Source organism: Ostrinia furnacalis, unplaced genomic scaffold (genome assembly GCF_004193835.3).
Source record: "Ostrinia furnacalis isolate ACB-3 unplaced genomic scaffold, ASM419383v2 OfSCF0694, whole genome shotgun sequence".
Lineage (NCBI taxonomy): Eukaryota > Metazoa > Arthropoda > Insecta > Lepidoptera > Crambidae > Ostrinia > Ostrinia furnacalis.
This window is the reverse complement of record NW_021130933.1, coordinates 384,167-402,198: the sequence shown is the minus strand read 5'-3', so window position 1 is coordinate 402,198 and position 18,032 is coordinate 384,167. Positions and strand designations below refer to the sequence as shown.

General features: G+C 37.1%; 1 non-coding gene across 1 annotated transcript; it reads left to right on the top strand.

Moving 5' to 3' along the window:
• The first annotated feature begins 9,588 nt into the window (after nucleotides 1-9,588).
• Nucleotides 9,589-9,660, top strand: TRNAL-AAG (transfer RNA leucine (anticodon AAG)). Its single transcript has one exon. It is a non-coding gene; the product is annotated as a tRNA-Leu (tRNA).
• Nucleotides 9,661-18,032: the final 8,372 nt, after the last annotated feature.

Here is an 18,032-nt window from a genome sequence, read left to right as displayed (position 1 = left end):
CGAAGTTTTATCTTTCGGTACCATCGATGTAAGTCGATTGGCTGTAGCTGAAATTCAGGGCAGTTTGATGCAACGCGCGTGCGGGCCGCGGTGCCTGGGCGGGCGGGGAGGGGAGGGGCATGAATGACGCACCTGTGCAGCACTGTGGGTCAATGTCGGGCCGCAGCGCGCCAGTGCTGCCAACCTCACAGCTAGGCGTCCCGGTGTAATCCCACTTGATCTCAGCTATTATGCTGATGAGATGCCTGAAACAAAAGATGACGGTAGATGAAGTAGGGTATTATTTTGACAGTGTAACAATACTTATTATCTTGATGTCATCGCCACTCTCTGTTCTTATGGTTTACTTTACAGGATCTTAGATCCATAATTGAATGGGTAAAACAAAGGCGTTTATTAATGCGGAGACCCATGTATCATAAATATAGAATTAAATTCACGTATTTTATTTAATGATCTTCAAATAGTAACCAGTGTAAAATATTGGACAAACCGAGATATTTTTGATACTGCTCACAAAATATAACAGAATACCTCATACCAATCTATCTGCATTGAGTCCCATCTCAAACTACTGTCCTACAATAGAAAGCATTGACGCAGCACTGTCCCGGGTCCCAGGGGCCGGCCCCTCCCGCCAAAATTGGTTTACCTTCAACGAGAAATGTTGGATGGATTTCAATGTTGAAATTTTCGATTTACTGCGCCTGAGGACGGGTTATCGAAAATTGAGAGTTGCCAGGATATTAAGCTTTATTTGCTGAGTTTTTTGTCGGCGAAAATCCATACCGTTTGAATCTTTCGGCGAGTATTTATTGGGATATAACCCTTTATTCTTTATAACCCTTATTTCTGTTCATCCTTGTGTGTGAGGTTTGAACAAAAACCCCGGGCTTAGCTCTGCCCTTGGGTGGTGTACGATATAGTCCGCCCCAATAGACTAGCTATTTTGCAAACAATAAAACTGACCAACGTTACTACCGAAATATTAATGCCTGTAACTATGAGAGTATTGTAGTTAAAAATAAATTAATTAAGAAGGTATCCTGGTATGACTGAGACAGCTTACAGACAATTTCATTTTGATCTTATTTACAAAATTGGCACAGGCTAGGTATGCGTCAAAGCCGTCAAACAATATTAAATATCAAAGAACTTTGAGTGAGAATTACTGTATTCTTCTAGTTCACAAATTCTTCTTTTCATCCCAATGTTAGTAATTTTCAACCTTTTTGAAAACTTATATATATTTTATACATTAAAGTAGGTACAATACAATAAAATTCTTAAATTATTATAAGCAAAAAAACTAATAACCCTCCTTTTGCTTTGCCGTAGTCGGGTAAAAATTGCTACATTTTTAGTCTTCGACGAACAGACTATACAATTTTGAAACAGATTAATTAAGTTAACAAGTATTTCAACTGTGTGCGGAAAAGATAATAGGCCTGGCGAACTCAATTACTTTCCATAGCATCCGTGGATGGGCATTTAAAAGTGTTTGTAAATAAATTACCAGTAACTGGGTCATGTAACGATAACGGCAATCGCACAGTGCAAGTAAGCTCAGTAGATTTCCTCATTGGAAATAAATTCCTCATAAATCCAGATGTATGTATTAAGAATACATGCATCATATGGATTTATTTGTATATTCCTACATTTTTCAGCATTCTTTTTCTCTTTGCCCCGTGTACTGTACATGCTGTAATTTTTTACCCAAAAACAATTTATACTTACCTAGTTAGCTCCATTTGAATTTCGTTGTTTTCTTACTTTCACATTGCTCGCACGCGTCTTACTCATTTTCGGTGATCCTACTTCTCGAATAGTGTTTGTGGCTTGGCCTTCCTTCGGCGCAATTTTAACCTGGCTTAGTCTAAATCCTCCTCTATGTCCACGTCTATAAAGATCATCTTGTAACGTGGACTGCGGAGTAATTCGATTAAATTCAGTAGAACTGATAGCTCGAGTGGTTTCATTCAGTCGCACCTATTGAATGGGATCGGTTCATTAGCTGATTGGCTCGGCCCTTGTTAATGTGATTGCATACGAATGATACTCTTGTTTGATAACAATTTCAATAATCTACATACTTAAATGCTGTTTATTCATTTGAATCATTTTCAATTGAAATAAATCCGCAACGCAATGGAGATTACACACTATGTAATTATGTGAATGAAACACTGTTGTGTTTACCTTGAATGATATTGATTTTTCATTGATAAAACAGCTCTCCCGCTGCCCTCCCGTAGAGGTGTATGACTATGTAACTAGCTACACATACGAGCATGCAATTCCCCTCATGCAGAACTATCGGACCGCAGCGCGTCCTCTGCGGCTTTGCAAGGACAGCCTTGGAACGCCAAATTCATAACATAATTACAATATTCCATGTTTTACATAATTAAAGGGCTCTTTGGGGGCCTACTTGCAAAAAAACGATTTTTGATTTTTACACTGAAAAAACCGTGCATATCAGACGGCCAGCCACTAGTTTAAAATAATCTACCTACGATTAGATACCGTAAACAATTAACTCATATATCATACTAAATAAACTATATGCCCCGAAGAAGTTTATATCAGAGTCCTAAACCCAGTTATGAGTCAGGATAATCTTATATTATTATGATCCATATATCACTGTGGCTGTACGTTGGCTGATAACATACAAATGTTAGCTGGTAACGGTTTATGAGCGTTGGTGAAAATATATGTTGGATAGTCATAATTGGCCTACAAAATCTACTAAAAACATTGTTATCACAGATTGATATTGGGCTGTGTACTATCCTTAAATAAATAAATATATCAGAAATGTGCACTAACATAGAGTTCCAATGTAAGTGTCATCGTTTATCTTACATGAAACATAACATACGTGACTCGCGTAATAATTAATATACCTAATTGAAAGCGCTTAGAAGCACGAGTAAATGTATATTTCAGAAGTGTATCAGTTTGTTATTGCATCGTAGAAAATTAAAATCTTAATCAGCTCTACGGGTTCTAAAAATCATCAGCTCACTCAAGTCACCATATTAAGCTCTCCGAAAGCATTTAGTTAACTATCAGCTTTGTGTTAGAGAATGTATTCATATGGCCCGTTATGCGCCAGTAGGTGGCGTATTGCAGGAGGCTAAGTATTATCTGGCAGCGTCCTTGGCTTGCATGCTGCGCCGTATCGACGTGATCGGCGCGGCTATGCGACAGATTATACGCCACAGCCATTTCAAGGTTATTGTCTCTAGGCTAGGGGCAGGACACATACTGGGACACATTTTTGGTTTTGCAACTTTTAATTAGGTACACAAAACGTGTCTTATGGGCAGTATTAGTTCGGTACAACTAGTATTTACTTAGTTACTTCACTACTTCATAACATTCAGTTGACTTTTAACTTAGTTCGTTTTCAGGTAACATTTATAAACTTTGGTAAGCTTTATTGGACAAGTTACACAGTGGCAAAATGTCTTTGGGTGGTGCTTTCTATTTTTTTAGGAGAGGTAAAGCTTGAATGCACTCTTCAATGTCTAGGTGGTGACCGGTCAGAAGAAAATGTTATTTCTGTCTTATTTTGTATTCTGCAGCATCCCAACTAATATTATAAATGCGAAAGTAACTCTGTCTGTCTGTCTGTCTGTCTGTCTGTCTGTNGTGTTATCTCCCAATATTAAAGCGAACTCTTAAAATATAATAATGCACGTTTTTGATTATAGTTAGTATATGAATAAAAAAAGTATTGGGAATAAGTGTGTGCCAGTGAAAACAATTTGTGTGCATACCGCGGGGATCGAGTTTTAATGGCTGATAATGGTGAGTCTTTTTAAATTAGTATTTAATTTTCTTAGTCTTAACAGATTGAAAGGAACTAATAAATCTTAATAGGTACACTAGTATTAACTATAATTCTTATGTTTTTAATGTCATGGAACTCAAATTACCTTCATAGTTACGTATTCACGATTTCATATGGTTGGTCTGAATTTTTATATCTTCTATATGTAGGTATACTTACGTCACTTTTAAGAAAGGCCTTACCTACGCCCGCAATAAGTACACGTCCGTAACCAAACATCACCTGCAATGTTCTCGGCCACTTTGTTGACTAATGTTCAGGTAAAAGGGTCGCGATGCTTGCCACACCCTTGCGGTACTCCCGAGCCGTTTGTCATGGAGTACGAACTACGTACGTGTCACCCGGTGTTTTATTACGCTAGTACACGTGAATAATGAGCACTACCAGGCTATGGAGAAAAATTGAAGCAATTTTGGAATTTTTCTTTACGCAAAACGTAGCATTTCTTTGTTTTTTCGTGAGCTTATTCGCTAAGAGACAAACTTAGACACTCATGGAATTTTGTTTTTAAAAAACCGAAATAAAAAATTTCGTCTATAGGGTGATTGCTACAGTTATTGGCCCTTTAAGAGTGTTGTGTAAGTTAACTTGTGTAAAATGTAACAAAAACTCGTCTTTTGTTTACTTTTATATTTTATTATGAGAAAACAATATTCCTGCTATTTAAGCTAGTACCTATTTGGTGTTATACGATATGAATTACAATAATAATTTTAAAAATATCAGAGATCACATTAAATTTAGCTATTGGCCCCAAAAACACAGTAATTGGCTCCTAGAAGTACAGTTATTAGCCACCGAAAAAAAACCCATAAAAATCACTGAAACATCACGCTATTTATTTATTTATTTATTTATACTTCAATGCCAAAAATATTAACATTAGGCGAACTTAATGCCATAAGGCATTCTCATCCAGTTTACATAGTTTACGCTATGTAATCCTAACTCGTTTTGTCTTTCCAGATTAGCTAAGAATTCGTCATCAGTATCACTCTTATCGATTTCTTCATCTATCTCATCATCGTCAGTACATTCAGTAACATTGTAACAATTGTGACAAAGATAACTGTCTCCTTCTTCTTCAGGAATATACGATTTATGAAAGACACGGTAACATTCAGAGCATACTAAAAGTCTATTTTTATAAGCTTTTTGCAAATATTACAGATTTGATTGGATACAGATACATTATTCTTACTTTTTTTATTTTAGCAGTTTTATTTTGTTCAGCTTTCCGTTTCCTGTCCTCTCTTTTTTGTTCTCTTTCAATTTTTCGTTCCCTTTTTTCTTTCTCGAGGATTTCTTTTTCTTTAGCTTTTTCTTCTTCTTCTAAAGTTTATTTACAGTTTTCGTTTTCTATTTCTATTAAATCAAAGTTGTTTCGTTCTATTTCTTTCAACTTAATGTACGTTTTGGTGATCATTGTCTTTTTTTTTTCGTCAATTTAGCCGATAGTGGGTGTAATTCTGATGTGATACTAATAAAAGTATTGGTAGTCCTAGTTTTTTCCAGGTCGTCAAATTTATTTTTTGTTGTGTTCTATTTACAGATAACGCTGCTTCATTAACTGTTATTTCCTTTTCTTGGGCCAACGGTTCATCTCGATCTATGTCTACAAGTATCGCATCTTCTTGGGTCCCAGTTTTAGGGTCTTTTGTCTCTCCTAAGTGTCTCTCTTTCTTTATCTCTAGTTTGAAGATCTCCTATTTCACTCAATGTTGATTCTTTCTCCCGACTTATAGCTTCAGGTTCATCTGTAACTTCCGCTTCCAATTCATTTTGCTTATAATAGTCCCACAAACGATAGAGAATAAAAAAAATGTTCATTGTTTTGCATTTCAGGTATTATTTGTTTTATTTTTTAAACTGATTAAGTGTTTCTGTTCCAACTACTTATACCAACCTTAGTATACTGTGGTACCTACGGCATCTTGTAACAATCTAGGTAAAGTAAATCAATAAAAATAGTTATTGGCCGTGCATAAGTGTCAGTAATTGGCCCCCCGGCTAATTACTGATCCCAATAGGTTAGGACGTTAGTATTTTAATATCAAATATTTAAGGGTTAAATTAACTTAATCTTGAATAAAAATACAATAAAAGTAAAATTTAATTATTGGCCACCCATGGCCAATAACTGAAATAAATTGAAACGTGGTATAGTTATTGGCCGGTATAATTTTGAAGTTATTTTATTCCAAAACAAAGTAACTTAATCTATCTACATAAGCTACTATTTCTCTCTTTACAAAAAAACAGTAAAAAATTACTATAACAAGGAAAAACAATTAAATTACGAACAATATTCATAACTATGTTCCTTAAAATTTTGACAAGCATGCGGCTACTCGGACGACTCGTTGTCGAAAGAAAGCTTCTGCTGTTTAGAGTGCCATCTGTTCTTACTCTGACATACTACATTGGACAGCGTATTGCTCAGAGAAAGTATGTGTGTCTCTTTTCCACTCTTAATAACGTACATATGCTTGTTTATTTTTATTTTAGTCAAGGTGGCCAATAACTATGTATAGGCTAATTACTATAGCAATCACCCTATATCTTTTGATAGCAATACAAAAAACTACTTACAAAAAGGTATTTATCTGATGATGTGCTGTCTTGGATAAATAAACCACAAACCACCCCCACCAGTGGTTTTTTCGTCCAAGTGTGCTGTCGACTTATACCTACTTCCTTTCTTATAAACATTGACGAAAATTTTTTTTAAAGTGTTTTGTACATTTCTTACTGTAATTTTGTGCGCTAGGTAGGTATATTGTTAAGATGTAGGCGAAGTACGAGCACAAAACCATAAAGTTGCGCCAAAACAATAAACAAAGAACTGTGATTTGAGATTTATTGTTCAAAGAACAAAAAACCCCTGAAACTTTGGTAAAGAAAGAAAAACATTCTTGAATAGAAACAACTTCCTAACAAAGTGTTTGGTAAGCAATTGTTTTGTGAAAAAACTTTCCTCTAAATAATCGAGTCGCGAAGCTATCCAAATGAAATAAAATCAAAGTTAATTTAATTTTCGCCCTTTATTTTAATGATACACTTTTTCCATACTTTTACAATATTTCATGTTTTAACATGCTTTTAGACTTCTTTTTATTTATTCCTTTAATTTATTTTTGAAGCGGATTAAAATATAAAAGTCTCATTTTACCTACCTAAAAATATGATATTGTGACACGCTATTTACTCTAGATTAAAAATAAAATAACAGTACAAAATACAAAAATGTTAATTTAAAAAACGAATTGCGAAGTTTTATCTTTCGGTACCATCGATGTAAGTCGATTGGCTGTAGCTGAAATTCAGGGCAGTTTGATGCAGGGCGTGCGGGCCGCGGATCCTGGGCGGGCGGGGAGGGGAGGGGCATGAATGACGCACCTGTGCAGCACTGTGGGTCAATGTCGGGCCGCAGCGCGCCAGTGCTGCCAACCTCACAGCTAGGCGTCCCGGAGTAATCCCACTTGATCTCAGCTATTATGCTGATGAAATGCCTGAAACAAAAGATGACGGTAGATGAAGTAGGGTATTATTTTGACAGTGTAACAATACTTATTATCTTGATGTCATCGCCACTCTCTGTTCTTAGATCCACAATTGAATGGGTCAAACAAAGGCGTTTATTAATGCGGAGACTCATGTACCAAATACAGAATTAAATTCACGTATTTTATTTAATGATCTTCAAATAGTAACCAGTGTAAAATATTGGACAAACCGAGATATTTTTGATACTGCTCACAAAATATAACAGAATACGTCATAGCAATCTATCTGCATTGAGTCCCATCTCAAACATTACTGTCCTACAATAGAAAGCATTGACGCAGCACTGTCCCGGGTCCCAGGGGCCGGCCCCTCCCGCCAAAATTGGTTTACCTTCAACGAGAAATGTTGGATGGATTTCAATGTTGAAATTTTCGATTTACTGCGCCTGAGGACGGGTTATCGAAAATTGAGAGTTGCCAGGATATTAAGCTTTATTTACTGAGTTTTTTGTCGGCGAAAATCCATACCGTTTGAATCTTTCGGCGAGTATTTATTGGGATATAACCCTTTATTCTTTGTTCATCCTTGTGTGTGAGGTTTGAACAGAAACCCCGGGCTTAGCTCTGCCCTTGGGCCTTGGGTGGTGTACGATATAGTCCGCCCCAATAGACTAGCTATTTTGCAAACAATAAAACTGACCAACGTTACTACCGAAATATTAATGCCTGTAACTATGAGAGTATTGTAGTTAAAAATAAATTAATTAAGAAGGTATCCTGGTATGACTGAGACAGCTTACAGACAATTTCATTTTGATCTTAGTTATTTACAAAATTGTTAAGATATTGGCACGGGTTATGCTATCAAACAATTTAATATTAAATATCAAAGACCTTTGAGTGAGAATTACTATATTCTTCTAGTTCACAAATTCTTCTTTTCATCCCAATATTAGTAATTTTCAACGTGATTGAAAATTATTTGTATATTTTATACATTAAAGTCGGATTCTTACATTATGAGCAAATAAACTAAAAATTGCTACATTTTTCGTCGTCGACGAACAGATACAATTTTGAAACAGATTAATTAAGTTTAACAAGTATTTCAATTGTGTGCGGAAAAGATAATAGGCCTGGCCAACTCAATTACTTTCCATAGCATCCGTGGATGGGCATTTAAAAGTGTTGGTAAATAAATTACCAGTAACTGGGTCATGTAACGATAACGGCAATCGCACAGTGCAAGTAAGCTCAGTAGATTTCCTCATTGGAAATAAATTCCTCATAAATCCAGATATAGGATAAGTACATGCATCATATGGATTTATTTGCAAATTTCCTACATTTTTCAGCATCCTTTTTCTCTTTGCCCCGTGTACTGTACATGCTGTAATTTTTTACCCAAAATCAATTCTTCTTACTCATTTTCGGTGATCCTACTTCTCGAATAGTGTTTGTGGCTTGGCCTTCCTTTGGCGCAATTTTAACCTGGCTTGTCTAAATCCTCCTCTATGTCCACGGCTATAAAGATCATCTTGTAACGTAGACTGAGGAGTAATTCGATTAAATTCAGTAGAACTGATAGCTCGAGTGGTTTCATTCAGTCGCACCTATTGAATGGGATCGGTTCATTAGCTGATTGGCTCGGCCCTTGTTAATGTGATTGCATACGAATGATACTCTTGTTTGATAACAATTTCAATTCTACATACTTATATGCTGTTTATTCATTGGAATAATTTTCAATTGAAATAAATCGGAAACACAATGGAGATTCAAACAAACTATATAATGTAATTATGTGAATGAAACACTGTTGTGTTTACCTTGAATGTTAATGATTTTTCATTGATAAAACAGCTCTCCCCACAGCCCTCCCGTAGAGGTGTATGTAATTAGCTACACATACGAGCATACAATTCCCCTCATGCAGAACTATCGGACCGCACCGCGTCCTCTGCGGCTTTGCAAGGACAAGGATTTTTTTTATTTTCACACTGAAAAAACCGTGCATATCAGACGGCCAGCCACTAATTTAAATGTACCTAGTTACTGTAAATAATGAACTCATATTACTATAATAATTAAACTATATGCCCCGAAGAGGTTTATATCAGAGTCCTAAAACCCAGTTATGAGTCAGGATAATCTTATATTATTATGATCCACATCTCACTGTGTGGCGGTACGTTGGCTGATAACATACTTTTAGCCGCCTCTGTGGTCTAGTGGTAAGACCACCTGCTTAAGACGCAGAGGTCCCGGGTTCGATTCCCAGTGGGGGCAGATTTTTCTGTTCGGTTTGGTTGGTGGTAGGGCTTGTTCTAAGTCCGCCTGGCTAGCTACCACCATCTTACCTAAGTCTGTCGCCATAACAACAATGTTAACAGCATTGTTGTGTTCCGGCAGTTAGAGGTAAGATAGCCAGTTCCTCCGTGGTTGAGGATTCCGGGTGAAGCTCGCTTCCACCTTCGGCCTGATCGTCACTTACCATCAGGTGAGATACAGGCCAAGAGCTTCCTCGTTGTGGATAAAAAAAAAAAAAAAATACAAATGTTAGCTGGTAACGGTTTACGAGCGTTGGTAAAAATAAATATTATAACAGAAATGTGCACTAATATAGAGTTCCAATGTAAGTGTCCTCGTTTATCTTACATGAAACATAACATACGTGACTCGCGTAATAATTAATATACCTAATTGAAAGCGCCTAGAAGCACGAGTAAATGTATATTTCAGAAGTGTATCAGTTTGTTATTGCATCGTAGAAAATTAAAATCTTAATCAGCTCTACGGGTTCTAAAAATCATCAGCTTACTCTAGTCACCATATAAAGCTCTCAAAAGGCATTGAACACATGTTCAAATCTAACAACTACCAGCATTGTGTTAGAGAATATTCATATGGCCCGTTATGCGCCAGTAGGTGGCGTATTGCAGGAGGCTAAGTATTATCTGGCAGCGTCCTTGGCTTGCATGCTGCGCCGTATCGACGCGATCGGCGCGGCTATGCGACAGATTATACGCCACAGCCATTTCAAGGTTATTGTCTCTAGGCTAGGGGCAGGACACATACTGGGTCACGTTTTTGGTTTTGCAACTTTTAATTACACAAAACTTGACTTACAGGCAGTATTAAGTTCGGTACAACTAGTTTTTACCTAGTTACTTCACTACTTAATAACATTCAGTTGGCTTTAATAAACTTAGTTCGTTTTCAGGTAACATTTCTAAACTTTGGTAAGCTCGACTGGATAAATTACACAGTGGCAAAATGTCTTTGAGTGGTGCTTTCTATTTTTTTAAGAGAGGTAAAGCTTGAATGCTCTCTTCAATGTCTGGGTGAACTGTCAGTAGAAAATGTTATTTTGGTCTTATTTTGTATTCTGCAGCATTTTACATATAAATAGTTAAAGGGTTTGGTTCCATTCGGCGTTCTTGGTACGGAGCATTCCGCATAACATGTCAAGCAACAGTTTTGTGCTGCTCAACCAACAATATCTATTCTGTGGTATAAGTTGGACCGTCACTTTCCACCTTGAGCTATCTATAGAGCATACATAGTGTAATACTAAGGAAAATTATATTTTGTGGTATGTATATAATAATTACTATTCAGAATAAAAATCCTTTATTTTCAGTAAGTTCGCTTTTACTTTACATGTTACATTTAGGTAGGTTTATGATAAAAAACAAATTGACATACCTAATACCTAAGGGTAATAATAAATAAGGAGTGCTAATGATTTCTACGCGATATACCGTTTGATTAAGTACAAAATCATGTTAATTATCTTTGTATGAAACCGCTAGCAACCATCCGTCCGTAAACACGGGAAATGTTCATTTCATTCGTTTAGAACCTTATTTCGTCTGCATAGTGTTCAAAATATGGTGACAGCAATCCAGCTACCAGCAAATAAAGGGTTATGGTAGATGTTTACTAATGATGTCGTACAATCAACATCATTACACAACTATAAAGGCGGAATTGAAACAATGCGCTGTTTACGGAGCTCGTTCTAATGTTTGCGCTCGCCAGCGCCAGCGGCGGGCCGTGAAATTAGCGCTTGCACCGCAATCAGCCCCCTTCCCCCCACTGCCCACCTGATTACAGGAATATACGGGAGGGGGCCGTAAACAGAGCTTTTACGTTATAGTTCTAGATTGTTTGAATGTTATGTAAGTACGATAACAGTTTTGAAAAAAAAACCTACGATATTATTCCGCACGTAGACGCGTTTTGCTACGCGCTACGAAGCGCCGTTCGTAGCTCGTAGTCATAGCGCACATAAGCGAAGCTCGAAGCTCGTTGCGTTATTCGAAACTACCTAGTTGCATCGAAATGGTTTAATAAACTTTTGATATTTTATATTTCAAAATGTCCTTCTTCATATAGTTTTAGATAGAGATAGATTTCACAGATATAGGTGTAGGTACATGTACCCACTTTATCATGATATACTAATTATGACGTCCACTCCTAAACCACTTTATGTAGATAAAATTAATATGTTTCATAATAAGTTGTGGAAAACGGTGTAACGCAAGAAAAGTTCAAAAAGCTTGTATTCATAAAATAATTGTTTCATTGTACTCATTTAATAATTTCCTGTTTCAACGAAAACTTGTTCGACGAATATCAAACTCACCCTTCCGTAAAATGGTTTAAAATTCGTCATATCCGATTGGGCTCCAGCCGGCGGCGCCCCCTGGCGGGTAAATAAAGTCCGTTGAAATCAGCGGCTCTGCGATAAGCCTGGATCCGCGCGGATCCACAGATTAGCGCGGGGATTTTTAACATAGCCAATGCGCTAAGCAGTGGGCTCATCTTTTACACACGGTTTACTGATTTAACATGCTTCAATAAACCATTTTAGCGGGGAGAGCCGCTACCTTTCCCATGTTCCGGTATATCTGTTTTCTTTCAGGTTACTGTACAAACCAATTTCTGTCACTTTAGTCTGCTGATTTTTCTGTATCTGTACACCATTTATTTATTTATTTATATTTGGGAAACAAACAATTTTGATATTCAGACAAATAATCACCATAGGTATATTGATTAGCTCTGTGATCATAAGACACACTTTTTTCCATTTGTCCTCTTAGTGAGAATCTAAGTGCAGCATTACATTTCTTTCAGACAGTAGATAGTCGTCGCGCACATCGTCACGCCTACGCACGTCGCGTAGAACGTACATACACACATAGCTTTTTATAGTAAACGTACTTTCTACATTAGAGTTCTATTATGATCTAGGCGTTTCCAAATTCGTGACGGCCGCTTTTTACGATTATGTACCGCGCTACAAACAGATTTTATTTGCGCCCTATACAGTGTGAGTCACGTTAAAGTGTACATATGAAAATAGATGAAACTAGACCTATTTTTATCGACAAAAAAGAGGTTTAAATTTTTTTGAGATTTTTTTTTTATTTTTTATAGAATTTTTTTTCTACCAATTACTTATTGTAAAGAAAACGTAATAACTTTTAAATTAAGCGGTATATCCTGATAAAATAAAAACAGTAATAATGCTAAATAACAGGCAATACTAAAAAAATACATAAAATACACAAAAAATGCCAACAAATAATAAAAAATGATACTTTTTGAAAAAAATCTGCTTAAAAATTCGTGTTTTTTTGGTTATTTGATAAATTTCTCCAAAAAATGCCCCTATAACAGGTGGTTTTTATTATTTTGTATCATTCTCTATCGTATTACCTTTGTAAAACCAAAAATCGCATGTCTCTATCCCTATCACAACATTTGCTATGATCGTTTGAACTAAGCCTCTCCGGGCGCGCCATTCAACGCTTCGTTAACAACGAAACTGAAAATGGCTCTAGATTTGTAATTTTGATAAAGACAAGTTAGATTTCAAGTGAAAACAAAAGATTTCGAAGTAACATAAGCATTTTAGTTAAAATTAAAATTGTCCCTACCTGTAGAGGAGAATAATGTTGTGATAGGCCTTTGTTCAAACTATCATAGCAAATGTTGTGATAGGGATAGAGACATGCAATTTTTGGTTTTACAAAGGTAATGCGATAGAGAATAATACAAAACAATAAAAACCACCAGTTATAGGGGCATTTTTTGGATAAATTTATCAAATAACCACAAAAACACGAATTTTTAAGCAGATTTTTTTCAAAAATTATCATTTTTTATTATTTGTTGGCCTTTTTTGTGTATTTTATGTTCTTTTTTAGTATTGCCTGTTATTTAGCATTATTACTGTTTTTATTTTATCAGGATATACCGCTTAGTTTAAAAGTTATTACGTTTTCTTTACAATAAGTAATTGGAAGAAAAAAAATTCTATAAATTTTTTTAAAAAAATCTCAATACATTTTTGACCTCTTTTTTGTCGATAAAAATAGGTCTAGTTTCATCTATTTTCATATGTACACTTTAACGTGACTCACACTGTATTTGGGGACAATCACGAAAACAAGTATCACGAAGTCAATCACTGGTAGTTCAGATAAAAAAAAAATTCATATTTGATAAACCTTCGGTTGCCTCGGTGGTTAAGTAAGGTATCCATTGTTTATAGTGCATCATTCATTTCATTATAACTTTCACAAAGGAATAATTATTAACTATAGTTTCTTTCGCTTATACCTAATACTTAGTAATATAAAACACTGACGTCTTATAATCTATCCTTGACTAAATGCGTTGCATATGCATAGCTGCAGTGTATAAAAGTCCAGCTAAACAAAGAAGCAGAGCGTTGTAGCTAAAATAAGTGTTGTACCCACAAACATGTTACAGAATTAGATCGATACGAGTCAGGCGCCTTTACTCGCAACATCTACCCGATCCGATATTTTGATGTTATCTTCTCTAATCCTAATGGAGTAAAAATGGCGGCGCAATGCAGGCGATATTAGCCGCACATCTCCTGCGGGATTAGTCGGCGGGATCCCGGATGCGGGCTCCCGCAGCTGTGGCTTAATATCTTGCGTTTAACATCTTGAGCCGGGAAGCTCTAGTCATTATTCAGTACCTACCCACAGATAGACTTATAGCATAATGTACACGATCCTTAATAAGGCATTGTTATTAACTTGCCTTATCTGTATTATTTTTCCGTTCCGTTCTGAATTCAGACCAAAGATTACATTGATATGGATTTTCATTCTGTAAAGTTGTATTTTGGGGCAGTGAGTGCAAGAAAATGTATAATACGAATGTATACTGTCTAGTGCAGGCATAGTACGTAGTCTAGCCACGATGTACATCGGTGGTCAATTTCAGATTAGCGTTTTATTTCTTTCGTAGGAGCTCGTTTACAAACACGCCTTGTGGCAAAAACACGCTACACTCAATGCGATACGCGTGAGCCTGCGACACTTCGAGGGAACACGCGCGCACGCGTTCGGTTTATTGAGGCGCGAAATGCGGCGCGTGTGCCGAAACGAGCATAAAACGCGTCAACGTCACGATAAATCTAAAAGAGCCCTGAATAATTTATTAAAGGTACAGGACTTTACGGGCATAACTTTGAACAATTTGAAGGTACTTGATATATGTAGGTTCAAAGACAACAATGTAGGCAGCTGAAATACTTACTATTATAACAAAATGAAGCAAAGCAACCACAAGAATGCTCTCACTAGCTCACACGGGGTCCCAGCATTATTCGCAATACAAATAAGAACTTGTGCTCGAATTACCTAATTTTAGCCTCACTGTGCCCTTTGATGTTATCTAGTGTTTCATCCATTACATAATATTGCGCTTAGTCGTCGTTAGTTTCTCATTTCTGAAAGCCTGGACTTATGTTTGTTAGTGTTAAAGGCGAGTCTATTTAAAGCTGCCGTGGGCATTCATATTTATTCAAAATTCAACATTCACAGCTCTACACTTCAATTAACTAAAAAGTTAACTGAAAGAAAGATAGCGATTTTAGTTGATGCTGCTGCCTATTTTCTAGAAATCGGTTTTTAGATACAGTACGAGTAGGTACTCGGTATGAATGTAGAGTCGTTATCGAGCGGTGGAAAAATCCATTTACCACAACTGTGCGATTTCCAAATAAAGTATTTATAGGCGGCACATTCGGTTTAGTGCCGCATCTATCTAAATGTAGCTGTCACTGCGCGCCCGGGCCCGCGCGTAAACATTTGAAGGGTAAGAAGAGCCGTACGCGACACAGCGCAGAAGAAATCATTCTTACACTTTTATTGCCCGCAGCTTTGTTGGAAATTGCATGGTTTTGCTAAGAGAATCAAACCTTCTGATGGACTTTCTAAAAGATGGACTTTGTTCAGGTAGCTGTCTTCCAGACCGTAATGCCGAATGCGCACAAACTTATTTAAAGCTTAGCGGCTTCAGGGAAGCTAAACCTGTAAAAGTATACTAAACGCCACTACACTAGTCATCATGGTGCAAAAATATGAAGTGAACTGTGGGAGCTTTTCCCGTGTGCGTTATAAACGCGAACATAGCCTTTGATATTCTGCAAAAATCTGGTTGTCAGCTACAATACACTCGACTGTCTGTCTTCCCCGCCCTGTGCCCGCAGCCCTTCGCAATTTATCACCCGCGGTTAGGGTCGGCAGCGGTTTATGTGCGATCCGCCGCGATTCCGCGCCGACGCGTGCGACGAGCGCATTAACTCTGGGAATGAATACATGCTTTTATTTGTTCGGGAACACGGCGCGGTAATACGTGTAAAGCCTCACATTCGGTACCTATGTCGATGGAATCTCTGTTTGTACTGAAGGAAAGTCTCTTTATGGCTTTTGTAGGATATTATTCGTGACGCCAAACTAACACATGAGCCATAAACTACGAGTACAAGTTACCAAAGTACGCCTTCACTACATTTTACGCCATAAAAGTTAATTTCTCTATAACTTCAGAAAGAGTAAGTCCAACAGGGGATTATTTAACCTTGTTGCATTTAAAAATATTGTTTGCCTTCAAGATTCCCGGTCGATCTTCATTATTTAAAACAGCTTAGTTATTAAAAAGAACGGACCGCTGTAAAGCGGGAGCTGAGGAAAAATTGTAGAGCTAGTTTTGCATACTAATGCCAGCAGACAGGTCGTTTAAAATGCAAATCCAAGCGGCGGCTATTTTTAATTTTTACGATACACGGACACGACATGCAGTAGGGCTGCCAGAAACAATTAATGTCTTGGCCGAACAAATTATAATCCGGACACTGTTAAAGTGTAGCAATTTTAAACCATTTTAATTGTAAAGACTTTTGTAATAAAATATGCTAAGTTTCTGAATAGATTATACATCATTTGGTTTTTAAAATGCTCTCTTACATGTCTCGGTACGTTTTTAACATTAACCCTACTACTTCTATGTCGAGAAAAGTAGCGCAAGACAAGTCTATAATGTGGTGTACTACGAGATGACTCGACAAAAAACCAACCATGTTGTCTAGTGCCTCGTAACACATGGAATGTACTTCCCTTCTTGGAGAACATGACAATAGGTGGGTTGACTGGCGCCTATTTATTGTTTTATTTATGTTTCCGAGATCCGGCGCGTGGCAGCCCCGGCCGATTCTTTGTTGCGTCGATCGCTACCCGGTTGTTACGCTCCGCTTGGAACATTTATATTACACGGGAGTGACGTACTGCTGCTTGTTTGTTTATGTTAGGCGTTGGCCAGTTATGAGGACTTTGATTTTACTCGTATGTCATTCAAGTTACACGATATTGTAGGTGCAGATGCAATTAGTTTGAAATTCAGATTTTTCAGATCTTGTAGGTTTTTATTTTTTGCAATCTAATTTAGGTTGTTGTATTCTAGAGCAAAATAGGAAAATGTATTTTTACAGTTTTTTTCAGTCGTACTTACTTCGATCGTGAAACGAAAATCCGAATCGTGGCGGCTTTAACCAATAGCTGAGCAATGAATAAATAAAGATCTTCACTTCACTTAATGATATGTCCAATAAATTTCCACATCCAACCTTCATCTCGCCGTGACCCAGTTCCTGGCGGAGGGCCCTTCGCGTCGATGCCACCGTGCTGTCGTCCGAGGGCTCTCAATCATCCACTCGAGACCGACCTCTGTCTAAGACAAAAAGAAAATGGAAACTGCAACTCAAATGTTACTTAAGGTGATGTTAGAGATGAAGCTTTTAGGAAAGTTTCACTTTTAGTGTTTGAAAAAGAGAAAGAAAGTAATAAAACTAAACTCTCTTTTTTGGACGTCGATCCATTTAATCAGACAAAGCACATAATACTGAACAGTTTCATTAGAACAAAATGACGCATCAATATTAATAAAGTCGCAATAGGCCCCGTGCTCGGTCCCAAACGAGGAAAGTTGTATGATCCGCGCAGGACGTTTTACTGCCCAAGTTAGCGCCCGCGCCGGCTGGCCGGCATTCGCCACGGTTAGGGTTCCACAATTTAGAACTCTGCCATGCATAAAAATACTTATTATGAGGAGGTGTGCTTACGCCTGTTTGTAAAGACATTGAGATTATTGAGACAAAAAGCTTGTAATTCCTACTAAACTAAACCAGGGACTAAGAAGTAGGTACCTACCACAGAAGCAAATAGAATAAGATGTTCTTCAAGTTACTTTTGAATTCAATTCAGGGGAATGTTTGCTCAAGAAATATTTTCCAAAATAACTATCCCAATCTCGCACACAGAATACGG